The following is an 11,427-nucleotide window of genomic DNA, read 5'->3' on the forward strand; positions in this document are numbered from 1 at the left end:
CTCCCAGGCATGTGGGCTGTGGTGAAACATTCGTTAGCTGGCACATCCTTCCCCAGTGTGGGCTCAGGCTTCCTGCATTACACTGCTTCTGTGCCCGCCAACGCTGGGCCCCGGCTTGGTCGCGCCATGTGGCTCTCCGCACTGGCCTGAACGCGGCCTCTCGTCCTGACTAACCGCGGTGTGAGGAAATAGCCTCTCCCGGCCCCAAGCCCCGCCCTCGCGGCCTTTCTCCTGGAACTGCGCATCCCGACCGCGGAAGGTGCGCAGCCTCGGCCGGCTGACTGGCCAGCTCACGCCGAACAGGAAAGGCTGCAGCAGTCAACGTGGCTGCGCGCCCAGTAGGCGTGCAGATGGCTTTTGCCGGGTCGCGGCCGCGATCCGCACCTCCCTGCGGTGGTCAGCAGTCCGAGGTCTCTAAGGCCCTGGCAGGCTGTGTGTAAGCGTGGAGGCTGGAACCCACCGCGCCCTCATACCCGTCGGAGCCGGGCTGTTCCACGGCCTCTGGTCCTTGGACTCGAGCGGCCTCGCCTTAATGGGCGCGGATCAGGACTTCACCGAGCTCTCACCGGAACGGAGTCTAGTTTTAAAAACAAAACGGAGGGAGGGGTGGTGAAGAAAAAATTTTTAAAAATCGTAATAAAATAAACGAACTCCTTTTTTTTTCCTTCTTTAAAGACGCAACTTTTTTGAAAGACCTAGCCTTTCTATGTGAACAGTTGTCTTGAAGAATATATGGTCTTACTCTAAAACAAACCCAAATCCTTGCAAATGTTTTGTGGGTTTTTTGGGGTTTTGTTGTTGTTTTGAGACGGAGTCTCGCACTGCCCCAGGCTGGAGTGCAATGGCGCGATCTCGATCTCGGCTCACAGCAAACTCCGCCTCCCGGGTTCAAGCGATTCTCCTGCCTCAGCCTCCCGAGTAACTGGAATTAGAGGCGCACACCACCACACCGGGCTAATTTTTTGTATTTTAAGTAGAGACGGGGTTTCATTATGTTGGCCAGACTGGTCTCGAACTCCTGAACTCGTGATCCGCCCCCCTCAGCCTCCCAAGTGCACTACAGACGTGAGTCACCGCGCCCGTCCCTTGTTTTGTTTTTTAAACAAGCTTTTGCTTTATGTTTTTGCAGGAGATCAAGGGCACTGGGATATAAATAAACAAAAGCCTAACTTAATAGATGACTTCCCTCCCCTCTCAAAGTATAAAACCTTTTTTTGAGTAGCACAAATAGTAACAGGCCATAGGAAGCATTTATCTCTGTACACACCAAAGCTCCTCAGCATAATTTTTCAGGCACAGTAGGTACTCTCCACGTTTGCAAAGTGAAAATTATGATGTGTGTAAATCTTTTGTGGCACATGTTACATATGTACACGTAGGCACGTATATGGCACATGTAAATGTGGTACATGTTCGTTTTAGGGGCTTGCCATTTGGGGTGAGCAGAAATAGTTATCAAGAGAACCCATACAATCTCGATTTATAATTTATATTACCATTTGAAGGCAGGTGGTTTTTTTTTTTACAGGACCTACCATATTATCAACTCTTAAATATTAAGAAATAAAAATCTAACTTCCTAGTTTTGTTTAGTTGTGCAAAGTGTATTTGGTAGTTTTATATGTGGAAAATGACAAACATTCTAAAAGCCACTCTCATTTTTAAAAGCTCCATCTGCCAATTTTTTTTTCATAAGATCTTTTCTAAGCTCTCCTTTAAATAAAACTGTTATATGGTTCTATTTTTGCTCCAGACTCTAAGGTCTTCTCCCACAACACACAGGTTGTTCTCCCTAAGAGGAGCAACACAGAGAGTGAAGTAATCAGCATTGTTTTCCGTTAAGACAGAATAAATTAGCAGTCACCCTAGGCAAGTGATTACTTGCAGGGCATTAACCTTGCTAATTTTCTCATAACTGGATTTTTACAAATCTCTTGAGATGTGCACACCCCAAGTGAAGATTAATTCTATTGATCATTCGTGTGCATGTACATGAGCAAGAAAGCGAAAACGTGTGTTAATCCAGTTTTTGGGTTTTTTGGTTTTTTTCTTTTGTTTGTTTGCAATGGCAAGATCTCGGGTCACTGCAACCTCTGCCTCGGGGTTCAAGCGATTCTCCCTCAGCCTCCCAAGAGGCTGGGATTACAGGTGCCTGCTACCAGGCCCGGCTAATTTTTTATAGTTTTAGTAGAGACAGAGGTTCATCATGTTGGCCAGGCAGGTCTCTAACTCCTGACGTCAGGTGATACACCTGCCTCGGTCTCCCAAAGTGCTGAGTTTACAGGAGTGAGCCACTGCACCTGGCTTAAATCAGTTCTTTGTTAGCTTCTGAAATTGGTTGCAACTGGTGGTAGATATGGTACTTAGAGGCAAAGAATCTTGGAGGTATATTTCTTCTAATATTTATTGCCTTGCTTGAGCCTTGCCTGAAAAGGAAACAAATGAATTGTTTATAGAAAATAAAGTGCTTCAGCAAAAGAAACTATCAACAGGGTAAACAGACAACCTACAAAACAGGATAAAATATCTGCAAATTATGCACCCAGAAAGGTCTAATATTCAGAATCTATAAGGAACTTTAAAAAATCAACAACCAAAAAACAACCCCATTAAAAAATGTGCAATGGACATGGACAGACACTTCTCAAAAGAAGACATAGGCCAGTTGCAGTGGCTCACACATGTAATCCCAGCATTTTGGGAGCCCTAGGCAGGCAGATCACCTGAGGTCAAGTGTCCAAGACCAGCCCTGGTCAACATGGTGAAACCCCATCTCTACTAAAAATATAAAAAATTATCGGCCGGGCGTGGTGGCTCACGTCTGTAATCCAGGTACTTTGGAGGCCAAGGTGGGCGGATCACCTGAGGTCAGGAGTTCAAGACCAGCCTGACCAACAGGGTGAAACCCCATCTTAAAAAAAAAAATTAAAAAATTAAAAACAAAAATTATCTGTGTGTGGTGGCAAGCGCCTATAATCCCAGCTACTTTGGAGGCTGAGGCAAGAGAATTGCTTAAACCTGGGGGCAGAGGTTGCAGTAAGCCAAGATCCAGAGCACTGCACTCCAGCATGGGTGACAGAGCTAGTGCAAGAAAAAAAAAAAAGAAACATACAAGCAGCCAATAAACACATAAAAAAATGCTCAACATCACTAATAATCAGAGAAATGCAAATCCAAACCACAGTGATATATACCATCTCACCACAGTCAGAATGGCAATTATTAAGTCAAAAAGCAACAGATATTGGGGACGTTCCAGAGAAAAGGGAATGTTTATACGCTGCTGGTAGGACTGTAAATTAGTTCAGCCACTGTAGAAAGCAGTTTGGAGAATTTTCAAAGAACTTGGAACTACCATTTGACCCAGCAATTTCATTACTCGGTATATACTCAAAGAAATATAAATCGTTCTACCAAAAAGACATGCACTCATCTGCTCATTGCAGCACTATTTACGTAGCAAAGAAATGGAATCAACCTAAATGCCCATCAGCAATAGGCTGGATAAAGAAAATGTGGTACATATACACCGGGAATACTATACAGCCATAAAAGTTTATGTCCTTTGTATCAACATGGATGCAACTGGAGGCCATTATCTGAATTAACACAGGAACAGATAACCAAATGCTGCATGTTCTCATTTATAAGTGGGAGCTAAATATTGAGAACACATGGACATAAATATGGGAACAATAGACACTAGAGCCTACTTTCTGGGGAAGGGTGAGAGGAGGGTGAGGGCCAAAACCTACCAAGGGCCGGGTGCAGTGGCTTACGCCTATAATCCCAGCACTTTGGGAGGCAGAGGCCGGGAATCACTTCAGGTCAGGAATTCAAGACCAGCCTGGCCAATATGGCGAAACCCCATCTCTAATAGTAATGCAAAAAGTAAGGTATGCATGGTGGCACACCCCTGTAGTCCCAGCTATTCTGGAGGCTGAAATGGGAGAATCTCTTGAACTTGGGAGGTGGAGGTTGCAATGAGCTGAGATTACACCACTGCACTCCAGCCTGGCCAACATAGTGAAACTCCATCTGTACTAAAAATACAAAAATTAGACAGGTGTGGTGGCGCACACCTGTAATCCCAGCTACTCCAGCCTGGGCTACACAGCCAGACTTGCTCTCAATAAATACATAAAATAAATAAAAAGTTGAAAACAATGTTAAAGATGTTAAATTATATATGTATATTTTACCTAAATAAAAAATCACTGAAATAAATGTAGTTTGATTCTTTTAAAAAATACATTAAAGTACTTTAATTAATTATTTAGGAAAAATCATATATAACTCAAATTTCTTTCTTTTTTTTTTTTTTTTTTGTGTGATAGTCTTACCCAGGCTGGAGTGCAGTGCTTGCTGCAGCTCTCAACATCCTGGGCTCAAGCAGTCCTCCCACTTTAGCCTCCTCAGTAGCTGGAACTACAGGTGCACGCCACCACACCTATCTATTTTTTTTTTTTTTTTTTTTTTTTGTTGAGATGAGAGTCTAGCCACATGGCCTAAGCTAAAGCAATCCAACCCCAGCCTCATGCTCCCAGAGTGCTGGAATTACAGGTATGAGCCACAGTGCCTGGCCTATAACTCAAATTTCTTTTCTTTTTTTTTTTTATTTTTAGTTCTGGGGTACATGTGCAGGATGTGCAGGTTTGTTACATAGGTAAACATGTGCCATGGTGGTGGGCTGCACCTGTCAACCCATCACCTAGGTATTAAGCCCAGCATTCATTCGCTATTTTTCCTAATACTCTCTCTCTCCCCACATCCCCCCAGCCCTGACAGGCCTCAATGTATGTTGTTCCCCTCCCTGTGTCCATGTGTTCTAATTGTTCAGCTCCCACTTATAAGTGAGAACATGCGATGTTTGGTTTTCCGTTCCTGTGTTAGTTTGCTGAGGATAATAGCTTCCAGCTTCATCCATGTCCCTGCAAAGGACGTGACATCATTCCTTTTTATGGCTGCATAGTATTTCATTGTGTACATGTACCACATTTTCTTTATCCAGTCTGTGGGCTTTTGGTGGGCATTTCAGTTTATTCCATGTCCTTGCTATTGTGAATAGTGCTCCAACGAACATACACATGCATGCATCTTTGTAACAGAATGACTTATATTCCTTTGGGTATATACCTAGTAATGAGATTGCTTGTTCTAGATCTTTGAGGAATCGCCACACTATCTTCCACAATGGTTGAACTAATTTACATTCCTACCAACAGAGTAAAAGCATTCCTATTTCACCACAACGTCACCAGCATCTATTGTTTCTTAACTTTTTTTTTTTTTTTTTTTTTGAGATGGAGTTTTGTTCTTTCACCCAGGCTGGAGTGCAGCGGCGTGACTTTGACTCACTTCAACTCTGCCTTCCAGTTTCAGGTGATTCGCCTGCCTCAGCTTCCCAAGTAAGTGGGATTACAGGCACCTGCCACCACACCCGGCTAAGTTTTGTATTTTTAGTAGAGACACAGTTTCAACACGTTGGCCAGGCTGATCTCGAACTCCTGACCACATGATCTGCCCTCCTCGGCCTCCCAAAGTGCTGGGATTACAGGCGTGAGCCACTGTGCCCAGCTGTTCCTTGACTTTTTAATAATGGTGTTCTGACTGGTGTGAGATGGTACCTCATTATGGTTTTGATTTGCATTTCTCTAATGATCAGTGATGTTGAGCTTTTCTTCATATGTTTTTTGGCTGCATGAATGTCTGTTCGTATCCTTTGACTACTTTTTAGTGGGACTGTTTTTTTCTGGTATATTTGTTTGAGTTCCTTGTAGACTCTGGATATTAGAGTTTTGTCAGATGGATAGACTGCAAAAACATTCTCTCACTCTATAGGTTGCCTGTAAATTTTGTTTGTTTGGTATGGGAGTCTAGCCATGTTGCCTAAGTTAAAGCGATCTGCCCCCAGCCTCAGCCTCCCAAAGTGCTGGGATTACAGGCATGAGCCACAAATTTCTTAAACCATAAATTTAAGACAATGCTTTTTTTTTTTTTTTTTTTGAGACAGGGTCTCACTCTGTCACTCAGGCTGGAGTACAGTGGCAAGATCTGGACTCACTGCAGCCACTACATTCTGGGATCAGGTGATTCTCTCACCTCAGCTTCCCAAGTAGCTGGGACTACAGGCACACGCCACCATGAATCTTTAGTAGAGACAGGGTTTCACTATGTTGCCCAGGCTGGTCTGAACTCCTGGTCTCAAGCTATCTGCCTCTTGAGAATGGAGTTCTTTTCATTTCATCAACATGTGTTTACTGTGCCCTTGCTCTAGCAAAGCCCTGTACCAGACTCTGGGAGGGTAAGATAGGCTCTGCCTTTGAGGTTAGAGGTCCTTTCTTACTTCTTTTTGTATCAGTTGGAGAACTCAGCAAAATTTTTCAGTCATGGTTTCTCATTCAAGCCAACCCCTCTGGACGCATTTAGTTCAAGGGTCACTATGAAGTAAGGGAAAATTAACCTGGTACTGGGTGTATAAATTGATAGAATATTTCTGAAGGACAACTGGCAATATTAAAAGCTCGTAAAGTTTGCAGAGCCTCACAGCTAGCAGTTTCACATAAGTCTCTAATTTATCCTAAATTAGAGATTCCCAAATTTTCTTGGTTCATGGTGCCTTTAGCATCTCAGTAATTTTTCACCACACTCTTAGGCCAAAATAAATATGAAAGAGTGTTTTAAGTAGTTAGGTTCAAACAACTTAATGAGTATTTATGCCCTAACTTGGTAGCTATTTGAAAAAGTAGGCCAGGCGCGGTGGCTCACACCCGTAATTCCAGCACTTTGGGAGGCCAAGGCAGGAGGATTTCTTTAGGTCAGGAGTTCGAGACCAGCCTAGCCAACAAGGTGAAACCCCGTCTCTACTAAAAATACAAAAATTAGCTGGGCATGGTAGTGGGTGCCTGTAATCCCAGCTACCTGGGAGGCCGGGGCAGGAGAAGCACTTGAACCCAGGAGGCAGAGGTTGCAGTGAGCCCAGATCGCACCACTGCCACTCCGGCCTGGGTGACAGAGCAAGACAGAACAAGAGAGAAAGAGAGAAAGAGAGGAAGGAAGGAAGGGAGGGAGGGAGGGAAGAAGGAGGAAGGGAGAGAGAAAAAAAGAGGGAGAGGGAGGGAGGGAGGAAGAGAGAAAGAAAGAAAAGAAAGAGAAAGAAAGAGGGAAAGGGAGAGAGGAAGGGAGAGAGGAAGGGAGGGAGGGAGGGAAATTCATATACATTGAAAGAAAAACAATTATTTTTTTTTGAGATGGAGTCTTGCTCTGTCATCCAGGCTGGAGTGCAGTGGCATGATCTCAGCTCATTGCAACCTCTGCCTCCTGGGTTCAAGTGATTCTCCTGCCTCAGCCTCCCAAGTGGCTGAGATTACAGGCACCCGCCATCACCCCTGGTTAATTTTTGTATTTTTAGTAGAGATGGGGTTTCACCACGTTGGTTAGGCTGGTCTCGAACTCCTGACCTCAGGTGATCCACTTGCCTTGGCCTCCCAAAGTGTTGGGATTATAGGCATGAGCCACTGCCCCTGGCCAGAAAAAAATATTTTTATTTCAATTTTAAATAACCCTAATTAATTATGAATAGGAGGTTTGTACCTGTTAGTCATGGCACAACTTCTCAACCCTAAAAATTAGATTGGATATCACCACCCTCATTTCCCAGATCACATAAGATTTTTGTGCAATGCTTTTATTTTTATCACAGCAACAGCAAAACCCCAGCTTTGCAAAGATATAACCCCATTGAAAAGAATGTATGGTGATTTCATGTTTAAACTAATTTTTACAGTACCCAACAGACATCAAATATTTTCCTCAAAAGGTTTAAATATTCTGTGGCTTCTCTATGAGTTCTCTGTAGCATCTGGGGGCACCTTGGCACACTCTTTGGGAACCAGAGATCTAAGACAATAATCTAAGATTATGGTTTTTTTGTTTTGTTTTGAGATGGAGTCTCGCTCTGTAGCCCAGGCTGGAGTACAGTGGCGTCATCTCGGCTCACTGCAACCTCCACCTCCCAGGTCCTGATTCAAGCAATTCTCCTGTCTCAGCCTCCGAAGTAGCTGGGATTACAGGCACGCACCACTATGCCCATCTAATTTTTTTATTTTTACTAGAGACAAGGTTTCACCATGTTGGCTAGGCTGGTCTTGAACTCCTGACCTTGCGATACTCCCGCCTTGGCTTCCCAAAGTGCTAGGATTACAGGCGTGAGCCACCATGCCCAGCCTAATCTAGAATTATGAAGAGATTTTTATATAATAGTCACTGCAGTTGCTTATACTATTTTAAAAAGTAGAACCAATCCAAATTTCCAGATTGAAAACAAACTACATACTATGGATATATCTACATAGTAGAATATTATATAGCTATTAGAAATCGTGTTAAAGCCTGGGCATGGTGGCTCACGCCCGTAATCCTAACACTTTGGGAGGCCGAGGTGGGTGGATCACAAAGTCAGGAGTTCAAGACCAGACTGGCCAACATGGTGAAACCCTGTCTCTACTAAAAAATACAAAAATTACCTGGGCATGGTGGCTTGTGCCTGTAATCCCAGCTACTTGAGAGGCTGAGGTAGGAGAACTGCTTGAACCAGGACCTGGGTGTCAGAGGTTGCAGTGAGCTGAGATCACGCCACTGCACTCCAGCCTGGGCTACAGAGCGAGACTCCATCTCAAAAAAAAAAAAAAGAAAGAAAGAAAAGAAATCATGTTAAAAATTAAAATGATATAAAAATGTATTTATTGACAGGAAGATAGTCATAATACATTAATTTTTTTTTTCTTTTGAGATATGGTGTTTCCCACTTGTTGCCCAGGCTGGAGTGCAATGGCACGATCTTGGCTCACTGCAACCTCGACCTCCCAGGTTCAAGCAATTCTCCCACCTCAGCTGGGATTATAGGCGCATGCCGCCACACCCAGCTAATTTTTGTATTTTTAGTAGAGACTGGATTTCACCATCTTGGCCAGGCTGGTCTTGAACTCCTGACCTCAGGCGATCCACCTGCCTTTGCTTTCCAAAGTGTTGGGATTACAGGCATGAGCCACCATACCCAGCCTATTAATTTTTTTAAGCCCTGATTAATAGAACCATTTTGAAAAAACTAAATATCCATGCATGGTAAAAAGATGACTATAAGGACATACACCAAAATATTATTTTTTTCTGGATAGTGGGATTGTGGAAAATACTTGTTTTTCTTATTGTCTTTATACCCATTTTGAATTAAAACTTCCCTCTCTGTTCTCCAATATTGCCAAGTGCTTACTTCTTTTTTTTTTTAAGGAAATTTTATAACTTTATTTGATGTATTTGATGATCAGCGATTAGTTCTCCTTCACATTGACAGTCTGTAGATTTTTGAAAGTTGTAACAGGTACATAGATAACCAGAGTATAGAGTTTATTTTTTGAATCTTCTTCTTCATTATGTTTTCTGGACAAACTCACACAAATTCAGTATGGGACATTCCTTATTCCATTGGTCTAGATAGCTTTGTTGAGCCTGGTAACGTGCACATTTGGAGTTCGCATCTCCTTCGTGGCAAATTTCCGAATCTCTTTGAGTACCCTAGGGCACACTTCTGGAAGCCTGCTCTATAGATGAGCTTGTGAATGTTGATGGTGTATGCTGGAGTCACTACCTCATTGATGGTAGAACGGCCCTTTTTCTTCTCATCACCCTTCTTTACGAGAGCCATACCGCCAGGCAAGTTGGGAAAAAAGCGTGCTTACCTCTTTTGTTGCACTACCACACTATGCTGCAGTAATTGTTTTATCCCTGTTTCCTCCCCATTATATTTCTGTAACTATTAGAAGGTCAGAGTTTTCTCCCTCTTTGCCTTTTATCTCTCATTGCTTAGCATAAGGTCTGACATGTAATAGGAAATAAATAACTGTTAAAATAATGATTAATGTGACAATGTAAGTAAAGTCACTAGTATAGGGTGTGGTGCATAATAGGCATGGAAAGATGATTGCTTTTTCCTTGCGGAGAGACATAAAATGCCTTTCAAATTTGAAGCCAGTTCTTGCTTCAGCTTGATCAAATCAATGTCAGTTCTAAGGTCCTTAATAAAACCAAAAGTGTGGATTGATTTGAAACACTCAGAATATCAATCAACAAATATTTATTGATTGCACTTTAACACTTTGGAGACAATTAAGTAAATGAAGAAGTAGTTGTAGTTATGTTTTCGAAGAACAAAGATCAGGCAAGCAGTCAGTCATAGGGACTTTCTGACGGGTTAGACTATTTACAAAATAGTGAATTTTTGCCTTTCTTTCTTCCTTTTTCACCCTCCTTCCTCTGTCCCCTCCTTTTTCTTCCTCCACCAAAAACTCTCTAGAGATAATGTTCCCTCTCCCAGTTCCCCAAGTTACATTCTCTCTCATTGCTTATTATTTCCCTGCCATCATTTTCACCATTATACACATCCCTACCAGATTTTAACAAATCCTTGGCCAGGCACCATGACTCATGCTGTAATCCCATTACTTTGAGAGGCCAAGTTGGGTGGATTGCCTGAACTCAGGAGTTTGAGACCAGCCTGAGCAACATGGCAAGACCCTGTCTCCACCAAAAATACAAAAAAATTAGCTAGGTGTGGTGGTGCACACCTGTGGTCCCAGCTACCTAGGAGGCTGAGGTGGGAGGATTGCTTGAGCCTGGGAGGTGGAGGTTGCAGTGAGCCAAGATGGCACCACTGTATTCCAACCTGGGTGACAGAGTGAGACCCTGTCTCAAAAACAAACAAAAGCCACAAATGCTTAATCTACTGTCATTGTGGAAAGCAATCAATCTAATTAACCACAATCTATGGGAAAGTGATAATAACATAATCTAAATTCATGAAAAATCTTCAGAGATTGACCAGAGTAACACTTCCTTATATGGAACAGTAAAGCAGATGAAATTAAACTAGGATCTAATTCAGATGGATACTTCTGTTCTTTCCTGATCATTCCTTCCTGACCATTATCAAACTTCCACTTCCATCCTCTGCTCTTAGCTGTAGTCATAGCTCTCACCTCCTCAGTCCTAGAGTCCCCAATAACTACTTCTCTTCCTCCTCCAAGCAATTCGTGCTGATATTTTTTCCATGACATTTTCCACATCAATGTATCTCTCCATTGATTTCATCCAAAAACATGTATTTAGCAAGTCGAGCACTCATTTATTTTACACCTCAAATATTAAAATTGTTTTTATCTTCATCTCTAATTCTAGCCTTAACAAAGCAGCTTGCTTTATTGGTCATCTACCTAAGACAGTGCCAAACACATTAAGGGACCCACTAAATGTTACTGTTTTTATTCCCCAAGACACTTTCAACACTATTCAAATGCCTATTAAATTTGTCCATTTATTTATGCAACCAACGTTTATTGCCAGTTATATGCCAGGCATTCAGAATACAAAAAT

General features: G+C 42.6%; 1 pseudogene; it reads right to left on the reverse strand.

The window, feature by feature from the left end:
- Positions 1–9,329: 9,329 nt before the first annotated feature.
- Positions 9,330–9,703, reverse strand: LOC105716552 (large ribosomal subunit protein eL31-like; annotated as a pseudogene).
- Positions 9,704–11,427: the final 1,724 nt, after the last annotated feature.

This window comes from Aotus nancymaae, unplaced genomic scaffold (assembly GCF_030222135.1).
Source record: "Aotus nancymaae isolate 86718 unplaced genomic scaffold, 86718_ANA_hifiasm-v0.15.2.pri h1tg000019l, whole genome shotgun sequence".
Lineage (NCBI taxonomy): Eukaryota > Metazoa > Chordata > Mammalia > Primates > Aotidae > Aotus > Aotus nancymaae.